The sequence below is a fragment of the Lissotriton helveticus genome, chromosome 3_1 (assembly GCF_964261635.1).
Source record: "Lissotriton helveticus chromosome 3_1, aLisHel1.1, whole genome shotgun sequence".
Lineage (NCBI taxonomy): Eukaryota > Metazoa > Chordata > Amphibia > Caudata > Salamandridae > Lissotriton > Lissotriton helveticus.
Window position 1 is genome coordinate 1,625,760,752 of NC_136061.1, and position 12,215 is coordinate 1,625,772,966.

At 45.8% G+C, this 12,215-nt stretch overlaps 1 protein-coding gene across 2 annotated transcripts in view; it reads left to right on the forward strand.

Annotated features, from left to right (window-relative positions):
* DPP10 (dipeptidyl peptidase like 10) overlaps positions 1 to 12,215 on the forward strand; it is a 1,755,202-nt gene that overhangs the window by 1,505,481 nt on the left and 237,506 nt on the right. The gene's annotated exons all lie outside the window — the stretch shown is intronic.

Sequence of the window (12,215 nt, forward strand, 5' to 3'; positions counted from 1 at the left end):
GCTGTTCAATATTTGCTGTGGTAGTGCATTATTATACCGCTGACTGACTTGGCAAACAAGGACCCAAATCGTTGTAGGTTATTAATAAATGACCTTTCATTAAGAAAGAGAGACACGCCCATCAGCAGTCAAATAGTTACAAACTTCCCTGGAAATAAAAGAAATATTTTGATTGGGCATCATACAGTTACAAGAGAGATCATCAAGTACTGATAGAACAAAAATCTGCAGTACACATACATGCAATGAAGGAAACCTTTGAGTCTCTTGAGATCATAGTTGTACGTGAGCAAGGGAATTGTAGAACTTTTCCACCAGATTGTTGCATATTATATATATTGTGGGTGGAGTGTAAGATGTGAAAAGTCCCTTGACCATGATAAACACAAATGGCTTGATGAATGTAGATTTACAATTTGTTGGGTTTTAATAATCAAGCCATACAGCTTCAAGGGGTACTCCACGAAACCGGTGATACACGCATTACCATACAGCAGAGGTCTTCAAACTTTTCCATGTTGAGCCCCCCAGCTGAATTCCCCCAGATGTTGGCCCCCCCCCCCACCCAACAGAAACCTCGGGAATCCAGCACACCACATGATCGACTGCCACGTGCACACCACGGGCCATATCCGGTAAACAATGCTCAACACAACAAGAGTGCCTAGCAAACTGCAGGCCTGTGAGTGGGTGTGGCGTCCCTCCATCTGTGCCCCATCCACATCCAAACGCCTTCAACCACTTGCAAACCCATCCACCATCCATCCATCATCTCACCCATCCATCCCTCCATCCACCCCCTCACCCATCCATCCATCCCTTCACCAATCCATCCCCTCACCAATCCATCCACTCTTCCACTCATCCATCCACCCACTCATCCATCCATCCATCCACCCACTCATCCATCCAACCATTTACCCCTTCACCCAAGCTATCCTCCCACTCATCCATCCACTCCTCCACTCATCCATCCACTCTTCCACCCATCCATCCACACCTCCACCCATCCATCCACACCTCCACCCATCCACTCATCCATCCAACCACCCACCATCTCACCCATCCAGCCATCCCCCACCCACTCATCCATCCACCCAGTCACTCAACCCTCCACTCATCCATCCACCCATCCATCCTTCCGCTCTCCACCCTCCCCCCACTCATGCATGCACTCTCTGACCCATCCATTTCCATGCTCCTTTCCTCACCCATACTAGCACACACCTGCCCATCCACTCTGCCAATCATTCATCCATGTCCTCACTCATCCATCCATCCTCCCCCTCTCTCTCCATTCCCCCCTCACCCAGCCACCCATCCCTCCATCCACCCTTCACCCATCCACCCACTCATCCATCCACTCATCCACCCATGAATCCATCCATTGACCACTCATCCAACCCTTCACTCCTCCATCTATCCCCGTCCATCCACCCTCCTCAATCACCCATCCAGCCCAACATCCACCCCTTCACTCATCCATCCATTCATTCACCCCTTCACCCATCAATACATCAATCCATCCATCACCTCTCTCATCCATCCACCGACTCATCCACCATCCACCCCCATCGATCCATCCACCATTTCAATGATCCATCCACCCCTCCACCCATCCATCTACCCTTCCAACCACACACACATCCATCCTCTCTCCCACCATCCATTCACCCCTTCACTCACCATCCTTCCACCCCTTCACTCCTCCATCCATCCCCCGTCCATCCACCCTCCTCAATCACCCATCCATCCCCATATCCACCCCTTCACTCATCCATACATCCATTCATTCACCTCTTCACCCATCAATACATCAATCCATCCATCACCTCTCTTATCCATCCACCCACCAACTCATCCACCATCCACCCCTCCATCGATCCATCCAATTTCACTGATTCATCCACCCTTCCACTCATGCATCCATCCTCTCCCACCATCCATTCACCCCTTCACTCACCATCCATCCACCCGTTCACCCATCCATCCCCTCACTCACCATCCATCCCCTCACTCATCCATCCACCCCCCACCCATACATCCACCATGTCACCCTCATATCCACCATTCCACCCATCACCCCACCCATACATCCACCACTCCACCCATACATCTATTCACCCACATGGCAACATAACGGACGTCTGGTGGCCGGCTCCACCCGACATCCCTCACACATTTGATGATTCAAATTCGAATCTGCAGACCAACATCCCTGAACACCGACACTTCGGTGCCCACACAAAGATCCTCCGATTCATGGCCCAAACCCGGATTGCAACCTCTCCCTCCCTTCCCAAAATAACTGAGGGACTCCCGCCCCCCGCCCCCCTCACTCCCACCCCCCTTGAAAGGTTGGGGCCCTGGGCCAGAGCCCACCCCGCCCGTGCCTAGAAACCTCTCTCGAAACCTTCTCTGCCTTCTGTGAAGAGCGAACTCTCCCAGGAGGGGGTTAATTCACAGAGTCGACAGCTTCAGCTGCAGTGGGAGGTAAAGGGTCTCCTCTGCTAAAACTGAAAGCGTGTCTGTTTGTTTGCTTTCGTTTTTAGCAGAGGAGACCCCTGCCTTGCACAGCTGTCGACTCCGTGAATTGGCCCCCTCCTGGCAGAATCACCCAGACAAAGGGAGACCGGAGTGGAGCCCGCGCCCCCCCTGGGATGGTGCCGCGGCCCCCCAGGGGGGCGCGCCCCACAGATTGAAGAACCCTGCCATACAGGTTCGGTGAATTGTTGGTTCTCTGCACGAGACATGTAGGCATAATTTTACATAATGTTCTACTGCACACAGTGGCGTCTCGCAGTGGGTGTGCTCTGGGGTGGTGGGCGGGGCGGGGGCAGGGTGGAGGGGTAGTGGAGTCAGACATACCACGTCCACAAGTAAACCAAGTAAATAAATAAATAAAACTATATACCTTCCACTCGCTGCATCGTCGAGTTGGTGATGCAGTGAGTGCAAGGTAAATAGTTGTATTTATTTATTTACTTGCTTTACTCGTCAAAGTCGTATGTCTGTCTCCACTACCCCCTACCCTGACCCTCCCCAGCCTCACCGCCCGCAGCACTCCCGCTGTGAGCCGCCACTGACTGCACATGCAACCAGTCTTTGGCATTAGTGAAACTTTAAACTTTTCCATATGCTTTTCATGTGGAATATATTTTTCTATGGAGAAACTCCCTTTTCTAAATACTAATTGTGGGTATGAGTTCTTCCCATTCCCATCCTGCAAACGGATTTACTCCAGTTATTGATAAGAGTAAATCCGTGAATGTTTCTAGGGTTAAAAAGGGTTATGGAAAACTTTGCAAGTGCCTTCTAACTCACACATATGTGGGTGTTCTGAATTCTCTGAAGCATTCTTGCACTGGAGTCCCTATCCATCAGCAATGGGAGAGGATTTAATCAGACATAAAACATACTTGCATAACATTACACATAAGTAAAATCCATTTTCCCTTGTGAATATGTGTTTTGTGAATTACATAATTTAAAAGGTTATGTAAATCAAACTATTTGCTCAGTGAAGTTTTACATACACACATGTTGCTTGTGAGTGAGACTCTGTTAATTCAATTGTGACAGTGTCTCTTAGTTAATCATAGGAAGATCATTAAATGCAATCTTGAAGGAAATTTCATGCATCAGAGAACTCCTAACATTGTTTGTCTCGCATCTCCCATTGTCCAAATAATTCAGTGAATGGTTAGTTTATAGAGCAATCGTTTTTTAATTGTTGAATTTTACAAATGCAGAATAAAGTTCCACTTGAAACCAGCAAAACTCAAGAGAGGAGGGATGCAGTGCCTTCACCTGTAATGCAGTAGCGGCTCGCACAGTTAGAGTGTGGTGCAGGGTGTAGTGGGAGGTGGTTGAAGTCAACAGATGACGGGATAAGTAATATTAAATAAATTAATTAATAAAAGCACTTACCTTGCGTTCGCTGCATCGTCGACTTGGTGATGCAGCGAAGGCAAGGTAAGTGGTTTTATTTATTTAATATTACTTATTCCGTTGTCTGTCGACTTCCACCACCCCCATCCTGCCCCACCCCACCGATTTTACCTGTGTGAGCTGCTACTGCTGTAATGAGAGAGTACTCATATGAAGTTGTGAAAAAACAATTAGAGATATAAAGACTCAGGTGCAGATTCACTAACATTTTGTGTGTGGTTTGTATCACAAAGTGACACCAGCTCAAATCCTGTTTTCCAGCTCAAATCCTGTTTTCCATTGAAAAGTATACATAATGGGCCTCATTTATGAAAAGTGATGCATCACTTTTCATTGCGCCCTCCTTGCGACTCCAATGATGCGTCATATTTACAGTATGATGCATCATGTCGCAAGGAGTTACAGATACGTCAGTATTTCTGACGTATCTGTGGGCGCAAAAATGACGCATTGCTGGAGTGTGTCACAAAAGTGACATAACTCCAGCAATGGGTCATTCATTACACATGGGCAAGTCCATGTGAAATGTGCTTGCATCAGTCTTACAACTACCATGAGGCAGGCGTAAGATATTGAAGCATTTGCGTCCTAGAACTGACTCAGTGCAATATCATAGATTTCACTGCGTCACTTGCGTCAGAACGCCCACCCTGCATACACTATACCTGGTGCAGGTATAATGTGGCGCAGGGGTTTACAAAGTGACGCATCTACCCAGATGCGTCACTTTGTAAATATGACGCAACATGGTGCATTTTTTACCCTGCTGGTGCTTCACAAAAAGTGGCACGCCGGCGGGAAAAAAGTGACGCAAGGGCTCATAAATAAGCCCCAAAGTATCTAAAATCTACATGTGTGCTGCACTGTAGAGTGCACATAAAAGTGAGAAATGTGTTAAACTATGTCCAGAACTTTCCAGTACAAAACCTATGCTTGACATCACGCACACACACACACACACACACTTGCATTACAGTGCGAGGGTGTGTGCATTAGCGCAAGGCAGCCAAAAATGTGTGAGCCCAGGGAGAGGGAAAGAATGCATACTTTAGTAGATATAGGACTATTTTGCTCTCTCCCTCTCATGCAACGCAGACCAGCAAGTTTTGTTTCTGCACTGCATTGCAGAAAACTGTTCCTTGGTTTCCCAACTATAGAATTCATTGCTGTAAAAATAGGCAGAGTAGCTCATGGGTAGGAGGCACAAAATGAGTTTCTGCTTTACATATCCCTGAAGAAATACTGTGCTGCGTCGCCTTCAACTCCAATTTCAGGAAATGAGGTGACAGAAATATTTTTAGTAGTTCACTTCCTACAATTTGGTACTGTAAATAGTAGTTTTCATTTGAGATGTATTAAGAAATACTGAAAGATATATGTTTACTTACATTTTAAAAAATATCCATAAATTATGCAGCATTATTTGTCTTGTGGCTTATACTCTGGTTACCATTAATGGAAATAGATCATTGTTCTTTGGTATGCCTTCTGATGTTTTAGATGAGGTAGAAATGAGAGGACTTGAAACCAGTAAGAGCATAATGAAAATGAAGGAGATTGAGAACAATTTATTATCAAATGAAAGGGAGGAGAGGTCAGAGCTGCCTCCATCGGCTCAACATCCTATCATTCTGGGCATATCACTTAACCTCCTTGGACCTGAAAACATGAATCCTACCTTGTGTAATGTAGCCTGCTGCTCAAATAAAGAGCTCCAATGTCTTTGGGCCGAGTTTGCTCTATATAAAACTGCAAAAATAAATGTATATATATATATATATATATATATATATATATAAATATATATATATATATATTCACTGAAAAAACCATAGGTTATAGACCATATATAGTTAGGAATTAGCATTTACAAAACCTTGAAAATTCACTGAAAAAACCATAGGTTATAGACCATATATAGTTAGGAATTAGCATTTAAAAAACCTTATTTTACTCACACAAAACCATTGAAATTCCATATATAGTTAGTTGCACTAACTATATATCGCGCACCTGCAATCCACTGCTGATGATGTCACATATTACATCATTCATGACATGGTCAGTGACATCACTGATGACATCACTGATGACATCTCAAATGACATCACTGATGACATCACTGATGACATCTCATTTGACATCAATGACCACATCACTGATGATATCATTCATGTGACAATACAATGCATCTCCTCACATTTTAATATAACCTCTGTTTCACCCAGTGTTAAATACAGAATATAATTTTTGAAACCATTGACACACCAATACTAGTTACTACATACGCACTCACTGATTCCTACGTCTACACACACCTTCACTCATTCACCCATACTATCATTCATACATACAATCACTCATCTTTACAACACTATCATATGCACTCATACACCTATACAGACACTCACAGTCTGCCACTCATCCATGGAGTTACTCACACACCTAGTCAGTCCTGTAAAGAATCAATGACACTTCCATTTTCTTGTCTATACAGTTAAACATAGAGCACCTTACATTTTCAAACATATACTAACACATACTTACCTTGTTATACAATCATTGATACAAGTACACATTGATCTGCACAGAGTCACACACCTCCCAGCCAGCCACACACACACTCAGTCTCCCATACAAATACTTGGACAATCAATCAGTAACCCATATAGTTAATTATATAGCTACTGATCAAAACATGCAGCAGTTTACAGAACAACAGACATAATGATGCACAAATTAAGAAATTTAGTCACTAACCCATGCACTCAGTGAGACACATTTAATCACTCACTCATGCATTCAGTCATGCACCTACTAAATCCTTTGTCCAGACACTTATACTTCCACTCATTCTTCAATATGTAAGACACATTTTAACTTTACAGAAACATACAGTCACTGGATGTTGTCATCAGTGATGTCATCAGTGATGTCATTTGAGATGTCATCAGTGATGTCATCAGTGATGTCACTGACCATGTCATGAATGATGTAATATGTGACATCATCAGCAGTGGATTGCAGGTGCGCGATATATAGTTAGTGCAACTAACTATATATGGAATTTCAATGGTTTTGTGTGAGTAAAATAAGGTTTTTTAAATGCTAATTCCTAACTATATATGGTCTATAACCTATGGTTTTTTCAGTGAATTTTCAAGGTTTTGTAAATGCTAATTCCTAACTATATATGGTCTATAACCTATGGTTTTTTCAGTGAATTTCAATGGTTTTTTAATAGCAAATATCATAAGCTGTCGAATGTCAAGTACGTGGTAAGTGAAAACATTTTCGTGTTTATGCACACTGATCTGCTTTGAATGGTGCCCCCCCCCCCTCATTTCTATTAGGAGTACTCTCTCTTTGCAGATAGTGAAAGGTAGTTAACGCAGGTCTTTGCCCCCATTGTAATCCGTCGTGCCTGCTTCTCTCTCCATTTGATTCATTGTTATCCAAGTATTTACTGTTTTAGAATTAGTTCTCTTTGGTTCATTCTCTATTTACAAACAAACACAGAGTCGCAATACTCTGTTTAGTCTTTGCAGATAACGAAAAATCGTGTAAAAAAAAAGAAAAGGAATCGAGCAAAATCAGTAGGCCACTAATAGGATCTCTTTTTGACCTCGCTAAAATAGAAACATTAGGAACAACCCCTCATGACAAATACAAAACTAGTGAGATGAACTGAACTCCACACAATGATGGCTGCAAAACAGCTCGGCTCCGCCACCCACCCCGCCCAAAATAACGATAAAGAACGGCTGCCATGATTGGTTGCGGAATGACCACGACGGAGCTACGAAATGGTGCTGCTCTCATGCTAACCCCAGCTTCAGTCTGAAACATCCAGAAACACTGTAGACTACCAATTCGATCAGTTCCGGTAGCGCCCCAATGTAACCCGGTAGAGAAGAACTAGCCCTCCCCTCTTTGACTGATGGTTCTTGTTGCCTGTCCCTTCTGTTGTCATTTAACAGAACTATTTAGCCTGCTGAAAGGGGTTGTGTTCCGACCGCTGGTTGGTGGAGACATTTTGACTATATTCTGTACCTGCGTTGTCGCGTAATGCGTCATATGACGCGCCGCGTTAGCGCATCCGGAAGTCATCCGGGGCGCGCAGCGCGTAACGTAAGCATAACAAGTCATGTGACTTGTTAATAAAACTTTTCATTGGTTCATTTTACTTTTCTTATTGTAATGATGAAAGGCTTGGTCATATGACCTAAAAATTACGCTTTTCATTACTTCCGAACATTATTTTTTCTTAAATATATGTTATAATGTTCCAGGCTAATGTACTTTCCCGGAAATTTTACAACTGTCCTGCAAGTAAAATATATTCTTTTTTCGAGAAAAAGAGCGTTTCTTCGTCCCATGACGGAGCCGTTGAGCAAAAGAGGGTCGACCTGCTGTCTTAGTCGCCGATACGCCTGAATATGAGATTCTTATCGATCACTTTATGTTGCAGGAGTAGAAAACACAACAGCCCTTGACCATTTATCTTTACTGCGTTCCTTCGTATTATACCTTTTACCCTTCATGTAATTGGTCTGCTTTATTTCACTTGCCTTTTAATGATTCTAAAACAGTGACTATTATTAAAAACTTTACCAATGTATATACTACTACCATGTTTTCTTTTAAAAACCTTTATTGTGAAAATTTCATTATACAAATACGAGCCTATAACCACGTGGGCCGGCCACGGAGCAAACTGTAATCGTATATGATGAACAGACATTTACACTGTAGAGGAACGTAACGGGCGGGCCATTAGGTTGCAAGAACTAAGGTGTCTAACAGTTACGGAATCGGTGGACGTACATTTTATAATTAAAATACGACAGGGCCAGTTACAATAAAATTATCTAGATATACATTTGCGGGCAAGTACCATGGGTGACGTTAATTCGAACTTTCAACAGTACAGTAATCAATAACACATCAGAACTTAATATCAATAGGGATGTCGAAATATTCAATCAATTCTCGTCCCCGCCCGCCATGTACTTCAAAACTGCATACGTATCTCGTGATTTCAAGGTTCTGCAACCAGTACACAACAAGGAGTTACGAGTCCCATTTATTCTGGCGCCATTTTGGGCGAGGACGGGCAGGTCCAGGATATAGTCAAAATGTCTCTACCAACCATCGACTATGATGATGTTCATATGCTGTATTTATTAGAGTAACACTCATCTGTCCACATGAAATTAATTTGCCACAATCTAAACATGTCATTTTAATCTTTCCAAAGTTCTTCTAAATATTTGGGACCGTTTCCCTTGCCTCTGAAGCTCTCAGTGCCACTTCTTTGATGAATGTACTAGCAGGTCACGAGTTCTCCTCCAAATCTCTCTTTTATGCAGCACTATAATTAATTGGTGCCACCTCTCCATATGACGATGCATGGTATAGTTACCACAACTATATTTTTTTTCGGTTCCTCTGGAGAGTTCATCGTGGCAGATGAAGCGTGTAACGTACCGGGCATTTACCTTTTTTTGCATGTACAGGAAAGGAAAAAAAAATCGAGCGTCCGAGTTCTAAGGTGTCCCAGGGCCATTTTAGTGGACCAGGCCCAAATCCAAAGAACAGGCCGCCATTTTGAGAGTCCTGTTGCAGCCGCCTGTCGCTGTAGCATCAAGAGCAGCCGAAACTCAGCTGAATGGCAACTGAAACGGTAAAGGGGCGCCCCACTACAGCAGACGAGCCAGGCCCAAATCCAAAGAACAGCTATCTCACAGGCTAATGGGGCGACCCACGCCGAGTTTCAGCATTGTAGGATGACCACACAAGTACAGCAACTTGCTAGACATCACCTCGGTGCCATCCGGATCTCGGCGCCCCACTGCAGATGAAGTGCCTCTCAACTATGAAACCACCACGGTGACATCCGGATCTTGGCGCGTTGTGCTGCCTTCGGCCTATTCGCACATCGGTCCGCTACTGACGCCATCTCACAGGCTAATGGGGCGACCCACGCCGAGTTTCAGCATTGTAGGATGACCACACCAGTACAGCAACTTGCTAGACATCACCTCGGTGCCATCCGGATCTCGGCGCCCCACTGCAGATGAAGTGCCTCTCAACTATGAAACCACCACGGTGACATCCGGATCTTGGCGCGTTGTGCTGCCTTCGGCCTATTCGCACATCGGTCCGCTACTGACGCCATCTCACAGGCTAATGGGGCGACCCACGCCGAGTTTCAGCATTGTAGGATGACCACACCAGTACAGCAACTTGCTAGACATCACCTCGGTGCCATCCGGATCTCGGCGCCCCACTGCAGATGAAGTGCCTCTCAACTATGAAACCACCACGGTGACATCCGGATCTTGGCGCGTTGTGCTGCCTTCGGCCTATTCGCACATCGGTCCGCTACTGACGCCATCTCACAGGCTAATGGGGTGACCCACGCCGAGTTTCAGCATTGTAGGATGACCACACCAACTTGCTAGACATCACCTCAGTGCCATCCGAATCTTGGCATCTCAACGCCTAGTGGTATCTTCCATACAAAAAATATTGTTACGCTGCCTTTGGCCCCATTCGCACATCAGTCCGCAACTTAGACATCACCTCGGTGCCATCCGGATCTTGGCATCTCAGCGCCTTGTGGTGTCAGTCAGAAAATATTGTTGTGCTGCCTTCGGCCTATTCGCACATCGGTCCGCTACTGACGCCATCTCACAGGCCAACGGGGCGCCCCACGCCGACTTTCAGCATTGTAGGATGGCCACACCAGTGCGGCAACCTGCTACACACCACCTCGGTGCCATCCGGATCTTGGCATCTCAGCGCCTTGTGGTGTCTTCTACACCGGAAATATAGTAGAAAATATTGTTGCGCTGCCTTTGGCCCCATTCACACATCAGTCCGCTACTGACACCATCTCACAGGCCAACGGGGCGCCCCACGCCGACTTTCAACATTGTAGGATGGCCACAGAAGTGCGACAACTTACTAGACACCACCTCGGTGCCATCCGGATCTTGGCGCGTTGTGCTGCCTTCGGCCTATTCGCACATCGGTCCGCTACTGACGCAAACTCACAGGCCAACGGGGCGCCCCACGCCGACTTTCAGCATTGTAGGATGGCCACACCAGTGCGGCAACTTCCTACACACCACCTCGGTGCCATCCGGATCTTGGCGCGTAGTGAAGCTGCAGCAGCTGCAAATAAGCTTCAGACAGTGTTACAACCGCTGCTCAGAACTCTCAACTATGACACCACCTCGGTGCCATCCGGATCTTGGCGCGTTGTATTGCCTTCGGCCTATTCGCACATCGGTCCGCTACTGACGCCGCCTCACGTGCCAACGTATTTTCTCCGCATTTTATACCCTATGCCGCATAACAGGTCATCTGACTTGTTTATAAAACTTTTCATTGGTTCATTTTACTTTTGGTTTCCTAATGATGGAAGGCTTGATCATATGACCTAAAAACAACACTTTTCATTGGATGAAAACTTTTTTTTTCCCCCAAACGATGAAAGCCCCACCTTGTTTCTGGATGTTTCAGACTGAAGCTGGCGTCAGCATGAAAGCACCACCATCTCGTAGCTCAGTCGTGGTCATTCCGCGAGCAATCATGGCAGCCGCTCCCCACCAGAAGCCTGCAGGAGTCGGAGCCCCCAAAACTTTTGATGAATTCTCAAGGCGGAGGGGACGCTTTCGAGAATGGGGTCCAAGACCTAGCAGACAAGCGTCCGATTTCCAAGGTGTCCCAGGGCCATTTCAGTGGACCAGGCCCAAAAAGGAAACAGCCTGCCGCCATTTTGAGAGTCCTGTGACAGCCGCCTATCGCTGCACCGCAAGAGTGGGCGCAACTCAGCTGAATGGCGGATTTTGACACAGTGGACCAAAAGCGGACGGAATGGCAACTGAAACGGTAAAGGGGCGCCCCACTAAAACAGATGAGACTCCACCTGGAGAGGCCCGTTCACGCCGCCTCCCCCGGGGCGCTCCACGCCGTTATTCGGAGCAGCATTGTAGGATACCAAAACCAGTGCGGCAACTTACTGGACATCACCTTGGTGCCATCGTTCTGCTGCCTTGGAACTATTCGCACAACAGTTTGCTACTGATGACCCACCCCCCGCGACGCCCCACGCCGTTATTTGCTGGGTGGCAACTTACTAGACATCACTTTCGTGTCATCTAGATTTCGGCGCGTTCTGCTGCCTTGGAACTATTCGCACAACAGTTTGCTACTGATCACCCACCCCCCGCGACGCCCCACGCCGGAAATCT